The sequence below is a fragment of the Pteropus vampyrus genome, unplaced genomic scaffold, assembly GCF_000151845.1.
Source record: "Pteropus vampyrus isolate Shadow unplaced genomic scaffold, Pvam_2.0 Scaffold143, whole genome shotgun sequence".
Lineage (NCBI taxonomy): Eukaryota > Metazoa > Chordata > Mammalia > Chiroptera > Pteropodidae > Pteropus > Pteropus vampyrus.
In genome coordinates, this window is record NW_011888924.1 from 892,927 (window position 1) to 906,070 (window position 13,144).

Here is a 13,144-nt window from a genome sequence, read left to right on the forward strand (position 1 = left end):
TATATGTGGAATCTAAAGAACAAAATAAACAAAACAGAAACAGACTCATAGATGCAGAGAACAAGCTGATGATGGAAGGAAGGTTGGGAGATGGGGTGAAAAAGGTGACAGGATTAAGAAGCACAAATTGGTAGTTGCAAAATAGTCATGGGGAAGTAAAGTAAAGCATAGAGAATATAGTCAATAATATGGTAATAAATATGTATAGTGCCAGGTAGGTACCAGACTAGTGAGGGGGATCATTTTGTAAACTATATAAATGTCTAACCACTATGCTGTATACCTGAAACTAATATAAAATAATATTGAATGTCAACTGCAATTAAAAAATCAAAAAGGGGACAATAAAAGCGAAGGGCAATAAGAAGTTTGAACTTCCAGGTATAAAACAAGTAAGTAATGGGGAGGTGGTGTACAGCATAGAGAATATAGTCAATAAAGTTATAATAATGTTGTATGCTGTCAGATGGTTGCTGGACTTATCATGGTGATCACTTCTTTTGGTATATAAATGTTGAATAACTATGGTGCACATCTGAAACTAATACAATATTGTATGTTAGCTATATTTTAATAAAAATCTTTAAAAAAACAAGGTTTTAATTCTCTCCAAACTGAGAAATAGATTCAACACAATTTAAAAAATACATCCTAGCTGAATTTTGTATAGATATCTTTATGCGGATTCTAAGAAAAGCATAAGAACTACCATAGGCAAAACCATATTGAAAAGGAAGAAAAAAGTTGGACAACTCATGTTACCTGTCTCCAGGACTGACTATAAAAGTCACAATAATCAAAACAATATGTGGTATTGGAAAAGGACAAATATATATTTCAATGGAACAAAATATATAGAGTCCAGTTGCATATCACACATGTGAGGTAAACTGATTTTCAACGAAGTTGCAAAGGCAATTCATTGGACAGTCTTTTCAAAAAATAGTGCCAAAACAACTGAACCTTAATCTATACCTTGCACATTCACACATACAAAAAAAACTGATTCAAAATGGACCACAGACCTAGATATAAAACTTAAAACTAGAAAACATCTATAAGAGAAGAAAATCTTTGTGACCTCAGGTTAGGCAAAGATTTCTTAGATGTGACACCGAAAACATGATCTATAAACAAACGAACTGATAAATGTGACTTCATAAAAATTAGGAACCTCTGCTTTTGAAAGATAATGTTAAAAGAATGAAAAGTTAAGCCACTGACAGTGAAAAGAGTTTGCAAATCATGTGTCTTATAAAGGACTTATATCCTAAATATATAAAGGACTCTCAAAATTCAATAAGAAAATAAAATACAAAATTAAAAAACATTTATTTTGCCAAGGAAGATATTCAGATGACAAATACACCCATGAAAAGATGCTCCACATTATTAGTTATTAGAGAAATACGCATGTATGTGATGGGATACACCTATTAGGATGGCTAAAATAAAATTATAAACTGGACAATATCAAGTATTGATGAAGATATAGAGCAAATGGAATGCATACATTGCTGATGGGAATGCAAAACGGCTGCTTTGGAAAAAGAGTTTGGCAAAATTCTATACAGTTAAAAAATACATTTACCATACAACTCAGCAATCCTACTCCTTGCTATTCACCCAAGCGAAATAAAAAATGTATGTTCACATAAAACCTTTAGATAAATGTTTAACGACCTAAATATTTCCAAATCGAGAATGGATAAACTTTAGTACATCAGTGCAATGAAGTATTATTAGCAATAAAAAAGACACACACGACGCGGGTGACTCAGATGCACTATGCTAAGGAAAAGAAACCAGGCTCAAAAGGTAGCATACTGAACGATTCATTTAGTATATATTCCAAAAAAGGCAAATCTGTAGTCACAGAAAATAGACGAGTGGTTACCAGAGTTGCAGCAAAGGGAAAAAAATGGAGTTGACGACAAAGGGTATGGAGGAATATCTGAGGTGACAGAATACTTCCTTAACTTGATTGTGCTGATAGTCTGTCAAATTTATAGAATTATACGTAATCTGTAAGTAAATTATATCTGGATAAAAATGTTTTAAAAAGAGGAATGAATGAAGAGCGACAGGAGTACAAGAAAGAGCACGATTTCTTCTGAGTCGGCGTAGGAGGTGAAAGACAGGGACAGACAACAGTTTTGAGAGGATGATGAGTTCATCGGGTCTTCCAGGCAGAGAGAACAACACGTGAGAACCCTGAGGGGAGGATGTCTGCAGCCTAGACGTGGAAAAGGGAGTCACTGGAGTGAGCACAGCATCTGTGGTGGGGGACACGGTTCGGAAAGGTAGACGATGCCACTTCATAGTCATTATGAAAACAAAAAAAAAAACGAAAACACGTGTTGGCAATGATGTGGAGGCGTCGGGACCCCTGTGCACTGCCGACAGGAACATAAATGGTGCAGCGGCGTGGAAAACAGTAGGACGTGTTCCTCAAAAAACAAAAACAGAATTCCCGTATGATCCAGCCATCCCACTTCTGGGTATATCCCCAGAATGACTGAAAGCAGACACTCGAACAGGTATCACACACTCATGGTCACAGCAGCATTGCTTACAATAGCAGCAACCCAAGTGTCCACTGATGGGATGAATGAATAAACAACATGTCTGATACACATACAGTGGAATATCATGCAGCCTTTAAAACATGGAAATTCTGACACACGCTACAACACAGGTAAACCCTGAAGACATTCTACTAAGTGAAATAAACCAGTCACCAAAAGACAAATATTGTTTGATTCCACTCAAATGAGGTCCCTAGAGTAGTCACATACATAGACTAGAAAGGAGGATGGTGGTGGCCAAGGGCTGGGAGGAGGAGGAAAGAGGGAGCTGGTGTTTAATGGGTACAGTTCCGGTTTTCCGAGATGGAAGAAGTTCTGGAGAGGGACGGTGGTGATGGCTGCACAACAATGTACTTAATGCCACTGAACTGTGCGCTAAAAAATTAATTCAAATAAATGAGGAAAACAAGGACAAGTAGAAGAGAAAAAAATAGGATCATGCAAATCCTTAGCTAGGCAGCTCAGGAACTATGGCACCTTTGCTTCGTTGTGGGCAATGGCACTCTGTATGTTTTTAAGCAAGGGAGGGAAATGCCATTAGTTTATAATCTATCTTGTCCAGTAGGTTCTGCCTGATTCTATCCCTCCCCACAGACTTCCAGACACCTTCCTGGGTGTTTCCCAGGGCATGGCTCTAATTTCAGTTCGATATACAGTTTCATTTGTTCCATTATCCCTGATCCACTAAAATAAATCTCTTTCTATTTTGCGAATGCCTAATCCAGCCCGACAATGAGATCAGATTTTTAGATACAGCCCTGTCTCAGGGACACGGAAGGTTTCTCAGTCTTACCTTCTTCTCTTTGACGCCAGATGGTCCTGTGTCCCTCAGGGGCTTCAGACCATCAGCCTGCTCTGTTTTGGGGTCATTACCATTTCCTCCTTTTATTCTTATCAGACCTGGGACTTGGCTCTCCATGGGAGACGAGCAGTCTAACGTCAGAGTGTTCCACATTTCCTTTGGCCCCCATTAAGGTCACAGAAGCAGAGATGAGAGCAGGCTGCAGCCAGGTGAAGCTTCTTTTTGATGCTAGTAAGGGCACAGCTTCCCTACCCCGACAGAAAGATGACTTGGGCCAGGGGACAGGGTATTAGAGAAACCTCCAACCTCTCAGGCAGGGGTGAGCAGGGGCTAGTGACATCACAATCACACTGCTTATTTTCTGAGGTCAACGAATGTCACGCCAGGGCTGGAGGGCCAGCACATACTTTTTATTGTGGCAACAAAAGGGACAGCAGGGTGAAGATGCCCTCCTCGGACTTAGGGCAGGACAGCAATGCAACTGGGTGGTGACTTTTATACATCATTGTTCAGCTTATAAAGTGGTTAAAGTACAAAACATTTAGAAAAGACCTAACGATACAACTTAAAAATCACATATAATCCTATCCCACAGATCAATGAACTAGAATATCTTCATTTTTCCCCACTGTGTAAGCTCGTCTGTGGCTTCCTTTTTTGTGGTCTTACACCTCTCGTCAAATCCACCAGAAAGCCGTGTTGGCTCCAACTTTAAAACACACGCAGAATCTGACCACCTCCACCAGTGCCATTCTGGCCTAGGCCGGCAGCATCTCTCTGAGCTCACACGATTACTTCACGCCCTTCTGGGGTTTCCCACCTTGGTTCTCACACAACCAGAATGATCTTCTCAAGCCTAAGTCAGATCATACTCCTCCTTGGCACAATATCCTAATGTCCTCCCCTCACTCAGAGCTAAAGTCCAAGTCTGTGCACCAGCCTTAGAGGCCCTACGTGGTCAGGACCCTTGGGATCCCTCAGACTTTGTCTCCTACCCACTCTCTCCCTTGTCCACTCCACTTTGGCTTCTCGGCTGTTCCTTGGCCATGCCGGCCACGCTCTTGCCGTGGGTCTTTGCACTGGTTGTTCCCTCTCTCAGAAACTCCTCCCTCCAACTATCTACCTGGCTAACCCAACTCCTCCGTTGGTGTTCTCTGAGGCCAACCCTGACCACACTATCTAAATGGTCCCTGCTGCCACCAGATCCTGGTACCCCTAAGTCTCCCCTAATTTTCTCTATCACGCCTTATTCAATAGCGCTTAGGCACTTTTAAAAATTCTACATAAGTTACTTATGTAGCACATTCAGTGCTTTTGGTCTGTCTCTCCTGCTGGAATGTAAGCTCTGAGGAGGTGGGAATATCTCCATTTTGTTCATGGCTGCACAAGAGTCTAGGACTGCCACACATGATACAGACCTCAAATGCTGAAGGCACTGAGGGTGGGCCATGGTGCCGATTCGCCCGCAGCAAGCACTCTTCTGCTGCTTTTAAATGAACAAGCTCCCCTAACGTTCAGTGCTCTGCATGCTAACAAGTCCCCGCTCCCCCAGTGAGGCCCTTGGACTAAGGTTCCCGCAGCAGAATGTGAGTAAGAAAGGTGTGTGCAACTGAAGAGGAAATCACTTGTCCTCATCGTCTTCTCCCCCTTCCTGCTGGATGGGAAATGGTGACAATGGCAACAGCAGCCTTTAATGCACAGAGAGAAGCTCTGCATTGAAGACGACACAGGCACCCGCCAGCCAGCCTGAGCTCCTAAATGACCTACTGCTCCCACAGCGGGCCACCCCAAAGCCTCTGGGCTGTTATAAGAGAGAGAAATAAACTTCCCAATGTCATTTATCCACTGTATTTTGTGGTTCTTTTTTTATAGCAGCTTAGGCTCACCCTGGTGATATGGAGAAGACCACAATTTTTTTCTGTTGATTTATCAATATATTGAATCATACTAATAGCATTCCTGATACCAAATCGCTTTGCACTCCTGGCATAAAACCCATGTGGTCACGGAGGATGACGTTTTAAATGTGCTACTGGATTCTTCTGCCTAATATTTTATTTGAAATTTTTATAATATTCAAAAGTAAGATTAATCCGATTTTAGAAGGATATGTTTTTTGGATTTTGATATCAATGTTATGCTAAATATTTTAAAAGTCCATAATACAGATTACCAAAGGCTTTCAGGAAAGTTGGACCAATTGACATTCCCACTAACAGTATGTTCATCCTTACCAAATACTATCCATCCTTAGTATTTGGTATTGTTAATTAAAAACAATACTTGCTATTATTTAAAATAATTTGCTTATTTAATATGTGAAAAATAGTGTCTTAATTAGTATTTCCTTGATTGCTTGTGAGAATGAAGAGGTTTATTTAAGTCAATGGCACTTTTTCTGGTCACTTACTTTGTTTTTTACTGTATCCCATAATATATTTAACTTAGTTAAATTTTGTTGATTCTCATCATATTGAATCAAGAAAACGTATTCCACATGGAATAACTGCTTCTCTTTCATTACGAACAATGGTTGGAACAAGACCTTACTCTCGGCCCAGCGCTCTTCCCCTGCCTCTGACCCCTCTGCAAACTCAGGCCCTCGACACCCAGCACCTAGGGCGTCAGCTCACCCTCTGCTCTCCCCTCACAAAAACGCTCTGAACGAAGGAGGCAGGGGTGTGGATAGGGAGGGTCTGTCCCCACGCGCCAGCTTCCTTGAGCCTTCTAATAAATGGAAAATACTTTTGTTTCAAGGGCGTAAAACTGAAATGTTTGCATAGTGTGAAAAAAAAATCAGTAAAGGCTAGTAAGAATGGTAAATAATTAGAGTCTGGTTCTCTATAGCCTTAGTTCAGTATTACTGTTAAAAAGGCACTCATTTAAAACATGTAGTCAGCACTATAATGTCCAATAATTTAGTCATAAGAGATATAAGAGGGAAAGGTGTCTCCTCTACACAGAAAGTACCTCATAGTTAGGATAATCATATAACTTAGCATGCAAGCCAGCACATGCTTAAGAGTGAAAGAAATTGGGGGAAATGCTAACTCATACGGGCTACCTGAACGACAGGAGCAAACTGGGACTTTCCCAGGCAAATCAGGATGTATAAGCACCCTATTTATGGTAATCTATCAAGAGAGTGCTATGAATTATTATTTCTGTTCTTACTTGTAATCGTTTCATCATGGATGAAGATAATACTGAAATATATATTTATTTTATTTTCTTCAGTGTTATGGAAAAAAGATGCACTGTCCAATAACATTCCTATAAATATGGCCATGAAGCTGAAAAGTATCAAAAAGAGCATACAATTATTAGTACTAATCTTAAACACACACACATCCTGAAACCCCACGAAAACCACAATGAACACACACACAAATGCTTTTGAGGATGAACACCTGCATATTTTACTTGTTCTCAATTCTGTTTTGATATCAGTCTCCGAAGATGGCAAATAAAACTTTTAGTTTCAATAATTTCTCAAGTCAAATGACTGCCTTTTGTTTTACTGACTTAAGAGATTCTTCCTTTATTCTAGGGAGAAATGTTTTCACTTAAAGTCCAAAAGGATAAAACCAACAGCTTCTGGTGAATGGCAGCACTTCTGCATGTAACGTTTAGAATATTAGAAAGTTAGGCTAGAGAACGACAGGTAGGATTAATCTCGTAAACTTTAAATGTTTACTTTAAAAATAGGCAATGATTCATTTATAATTCTAAATTTTAGTCTGAAAGAATCTTAACATAAAATATACTGCCTTTTAATTTTCTCCAAGTAAAACAGTTCTCTAGCCTAGGAAAACCAGACTTGGAAGTTAAGCTATTGATTCGCCCTCCCAGACTGTCAGAAAACAGGAGTGCTCTTTAATATGCAGCAGAGGCGGAGGGAGAAACGGCAAAGGGGTCTCTGGGAAATAGCAGACGCCACTCAGCAGGGAGCAGAGTTTTTCCATCTACTGTGTCTGAGGCTCCACCCTGGCATTGAGCTTTGCTGGCCCACTCAGGTATAGAGGGTAAAACCTTGACAATGTAAATATTCAAGCATGAATGATGACAGATACTCTGCTCTTCTGCTTAATCAACAAGCACCTCAGACATCATTCCAGTATTTAACGAAATCACTGTGAAACAGGTGCCTCACATCAGAATCAGAAAAAGTAGGAGAGCTAGGGATTGACATAAAACCGAGTCTCTAAGGAACACACAATTCCTCTTGTTACATAAGAAGATACACAAACTGATTTAACTAAAATATTTGCTTTGATTAGTACATATTGTCAAAAATGACCAAAAAAGTCTTAGCTTTTGTATAAGACAAGACATAGATCCTTTCACCATTCAAAGGTTTACAAATAAGAAAGTCATTCAGAGATGCTTTAAAATTCTAAACCTTAATAAAATGAACACCAATTCATCCCATTCAAATTATGTGCACACCCAAAGTTTCCCAAGTTGTCATTTGTGCAGGTTTTTCCTATTGTACATTAATTTATTATTATGTTTAGAGACATCATTATAGTCCATTTTACTAAGCTGTAGCGTATTTATACACCCAGATGAAGAAAGTTCATCCACATTTGTGGAATATTGTAAAAACCATACTGGATGTTGTTTGTCAAGCAATTTTTACAAATCTAAACTGTCTGAGGATAACATTTAATTTAAAATTTTAAGAATACAAAACTTCATATTTTTAGAAAGGAAAAAGACAGGGAAAAGATCAAAGTAAAAAGGACAGAATTGAGATTAAAAATCTATTTTAAGCCAAAATGACAATGTCTTCATAAGTTAATATTAATCCTTTAATTATAAATTTCAAAGGTTTAAGTAGTTTCTATGACCTTAGCTTTGAATAATTATGCCATATGGGGCTTTTCTTAAATTTAAAAAAGATGCTGAATTGTTGCTCAAAGCCTTTTAATGACTTCAGGCTGGCAGAATTCCAGTATAATCCTTCAGATACCATTAAAATTATAGCCCAGGAACCCGAGCTGGTAAATGCTATGTCAATTTCATAAGAGCTTTTTACTTAGTACAGTGTGGAAAATGTTTGATGTGATCATATGTTTTCAAATATCAAATCATGAAGCTTAAAACTACTACTTACAATAAAGAACTCTCAAAGGAAACAACGGACAGATTACACTAAATACAAACAAAACTTTTGATGCATCATTAAAATCAAATGACAAAATTAAAAGGCAAATACCAAAAATATTTGCCACCAAGAGTTTTATTATTCTAAATATAAAATGAGTTTATATAAGGCGATGAGAAAAATATTAGGATAGTAAGAGAAACTGACAAAGAATATGAACTGGCGATTCTCAGAAAATGAACTGTGAATAACAAATCTATCATAAGCGTTTGACTTTGCTCTTAAAAATGCTGAAAAATAAAAAAATACCACAATAAATTATGCTATATCCATAAAATGGAATACCATGAAACAATGAAAACTATATTTTCCAAGAATTTCAAATGATATTGGAATATTCTTAACATAGCTTTTAAAAAAGCAAAAGACACAACTGTTTGTTTAGTACGATCTCAGTCAGCTGACGTGGCTATTTTACATACATGTTAAATTATTACTATTGGTTATCTCTGGGAGGTGGTAGTAATAGGAAATTTTACACTTCTCTATTTTCCATATTTTCTAAAATATCTTTTATTTCAAGAAAGGTGATTTTTAAAAATAGCTGAATAGATTTCTTCAACATGGCAAAATTTAAATAGTAATGTTCTTCAGTGTTTCAAAGGTTCATATTTTATGGACTTTCAATTTGGTTTGAAAAGATTTTAAACGACTAAAAAGGCAGCTTTCACTTTGTAAACGCCAATCATTTATTCTTTTGGATTCTCTATTTCAAGAATTTTGACCTTGTAGAGGTATTTCACATACTTCTTAACTCAGAGCTGTTGAAGACATCATCTCGGTGTGAATCACCGCTGACAGGAGCGAGGCAGATCTGGAGTTAGGGATTCCTATCTAACCTTCACAATGAACGGGCTACCGAAACAGCCCAGACCACAGCGAATGTCACACTGAAATTACTTATTATTCTAGTGTTATTTTCCTCTCTTCTTCGAACGTCAATTTTATACTTAATAGAAAATTAATTTCTAAATCCCTCAATTCTGACCAGGTATTTTAATTTTCGGATTTATTTAAACATGAGAAAACCTTTTATAAGTTACAACACGAAGAATTCAAGTAACATGCACAATGACAAAACAGTCTAGCAAGAGGATTACCTACCGGCTTGTTAGTATTAATTCAAACTTTTATAGTAAGAAATCAAACATCTACTAAAATTAAAACCATATCTGAAAAAAAATTATGTACTTAATTTAGTAAGTGATATGGAGGAAATTACAACACTAAAAAAATCAAGTGAATATTTGAATATAAAAATATATCTTATCCTACCCTAAAGTATTTATAATGGATTGAAATAAAATTTGGAAAAATCAATAACAATTTTTTTATTTATTCCTATTACCATTCATGGCGGCTATGCTGAGTTTCTCAGTTCATCACTCTTTTATTCACTCACTTAACATTCCTGGACGCCTCCTGTGTACCAGGCACCACACGTGATTCTGAGCTTTCGAAACGAATATTTCACAAGGACTGCTTTCAGGGAACCCACAGTCCAGGTCTCCACTGCATTTGGAAATTGCTAAACTCCTTTTACTAGTGGAGGAAAAACATTTATCGATCGAAAATATAAATTACTCTTCATATTGAGAGCCTGGCACTTGTAATTTTGCCGTATGGACTTTGGGTTGGTTCATTCCACCGACTCAACAAAAACCAAACTCAGGACAATAACACCAGCCACGTGGTGTCCTTGCCCTGTCCCCAAACTCTGCCTCTGCCGGCAACTCCCACACTTTTACCAACCGACCGCTTCGGCGCCTTTACCCATATCGGATAGAATGACTGTGCTAAACCCCCCTTACATCTTCTTGTATTACTCGTGTTCAACCCAGGAGCATTCCGTTTTTCCAGGCTCACACTGCCGTGCTCCCTCCTCTCCTGGGAGCACTACTTCTACCTGAGCAAACATTCCTTTATACCCGCTTCCCTTCAGCCGCACCCCGGCCATCTGCTTGGCCTGAAGGCTGGCTGTTTCCTGACACTCCCCACTCTGAGCAGACTACTGTGATGCTTTACTCCACATACAGATGGTACGAGCTCTTCTCAAGCCTCGTCATAGAATTCCTCTGTATCTTTGCCAATTCTCTCCTTTCCTGGATCCTCAAAAGTCATGGCTCCAGTCATTCCTTTGCTTAATATAAACTAGGTGAGCACCTACTGTGTGCCGAGTTTTCTAGACACTAGCAGTGCATAAATGAAAGATATAGATAGGTCTTGCTAATGAAGCTTACATCTTAATTCTGGTAAATAGAAAATAAACAAGCCAACAAATTAAAACATAACCGTAGACAATGTGGCGAGCTATGAAGATGATGCGAAAAGGTAAGATGGTAGAGGTAGGCAAGACGTTAGACAGGTCAGGGAAGGATGCTCTGAGGAGGGCGGAGCGATGAGGAAGGTGGCCATGAGAAAATCATGAGAAAGTACCTTCCAGGCGGAGGGGAGGCAGGTGCAAAGGTCTGGAAGCGGGAGAGAGTGAGGCACATTCCAGAAACAGACCCGTGTCTGAGGAGGCTGGATCCTTGTAGTCAAGGGGAGAGGGTGGGCCCATGCTGATGAGTCCATTAACACCTCGTATCTCAGATCCAAGCACTGCTTATCCGTAGCTCTCTGCATCTCTAAGCTCTTCCTCTCCATCAGCCCCTTCTCATATATATATCAAGACATTTTCAGCCTAAAAATATATTCTCCTTGGCTCCTGCCACTCTCTGGAACTACATCTTTTAATACCAGATATTCCAAAACAATGCGGTTTCACTAGTCTCCACCTGCTCACTACGCTCTCACGATCTTCGGCAGCCGCGTTTCTGTCCAGTCCCATTTCCCGTGCTCTGTCCGAGATCGTCGCTGACTTCTCAGTTTCTAATCTCATGACCCTTCCCCCACCCTCATCCCTCCTGATTTTCTTGACAATCTTCCTTTCTAAATATTCTCTTCCTTTATTTCTATGACAATACATTCTCATATTTCTCCTTCCTTGACTGTTCCTCCCCGACCTCCTAACAGAAGTTCTTCCTTCACCGCTGTTTGCTTTCGTTCTGCATTCCCATCCCGAACAGGCCTCCTCTGGATGCCTGCAGCTGTTTGTTCCAGTCTTGCCTTCTCTTACGACTATCTACCAGTGTTCCTGCAAAAGCGAGTGAACATCACAGCTGGGTGTAGCGATGGCACTTCAAACTCAACATGTTCATCACTGAATTCTTTTTCCTCCCCAAACCACAAACTTCTACATTCCTAATTTATTAAGAGTTGAAGTACCCTTAACAGGTCTAATCAATGCCATCTCCGAAATGATTCTCCAGTATGTCTGCTCCAGCCCACTGTCACTGCTCTCAGGGACTTAAGGATTAATCCAGTCCCTGCCAACTACTTCTGCTACTATGGCATCTTTACTGACAAAGATTTTCCTAATAATCATTTGACTCTTGACACTCCATTGCGTAAAAATCTTCAGTAACTTCCCACTGTTTACTCAATGAAGTTAAAATACTTATTATAGCTTCAGAGACTTGCAATGATCCCTACCTGCCTTTAAGCCTGATCACCAACCACTCTCCTTGATTAACCTCTATGCTGTGCATACGGTTTTGGTTGCTCTTGCTGGTTCTTTGGCTTAGAACACCATCTTGCATATCCACTAGTTAATATCTTACATATTATACTCATGTCTACTTCAAGTGACATCTCTCTAGTTATCTTCCCTGATTCTCTTAACAGAAAATAATTCTCCCCAATTCACACTCTACCCTGCATTACAATTATGTGTATGTCTTGCAGTCACTACATTTTAGAATTTCCTTGAGGTCAGTACCTTTTCTCCCCTTTTTTCTGTGTATCTCTATAGTGCCTAGGACGATGCCTTCCTGGGTTATACAAAATCTTCCAGAAATATTTGCCAAATGAATTATCCATGGTTTCTAATATGATATATATTTTTTTACTATCTGTAAACTGTCAATTAGTAAAACATAGAAACCTATATTTGAAAAAATTTCATCTATTAAAAAGAAACATTTAAAATGTGAATATAGAATGCAAGAAAATCAAGGCCTAAATTGTACATCTTCTAAGTCTAGCTTTGGTGTCCGATTTTCTTAAATTGAGCTACACTGGTATTTGTACCACTGAAGAACGTTACTTAGAAATACTGTGAACTAGTGGCAGAGATTGTTGAAGCCGAGGTGAGGTGCGCATAAGGGTGACCAGACAAGATAAGTGTGACACCATTTTCATTCTCCATCAGTCTTTTACTTGTTATTGTCAGAGGGCTAAAACTATTCCATATAAGGAAATTTCTCTACTTCCTGAAACTCAGAGTATTTTAACATCAAAACATCATTTTAGACTGCTTTAATGCATTATCTCTATCGTCCTCACTTTGATGTAGAAAAGGCATCTACCTGGAACGTGTCCTGGTGGCCAACCTGTTGCCTTTGTCATCTTCTTCCCTTCAGTAAGGGTGACTCCTTTGTCCACTGGCTCCAGCAAGTCACTGTGGGATCACTCTTGACTGCTCAATCCCTCTCCTCCACCCCTTTTTCTCTCCCCGCCACCTTCTCCCCTTCCTCAGTCCCT

The 13,144-nt window shown here is 39.1% G+C and overlaps 1 protein-coding gene and 1 pseudogene across 1 annotated transcript in view; both read right to left on the reverse strand.

The window, feature by feature from the left end:
- Positions 1–3,543, reverse strand: part of LOC111744873 — a 6,089-nt pseudogene extending 2,546 nt beyond the window's left edge.
- The window catches only part of CEP112 (centrosomal protein 112), a 350,208-nt gene that overhangs the window by 132,698 nt on the left and 204,366 nt on the right, over positions 1–13,144 (reverse strand). The window lies entirely within an intron of this gene.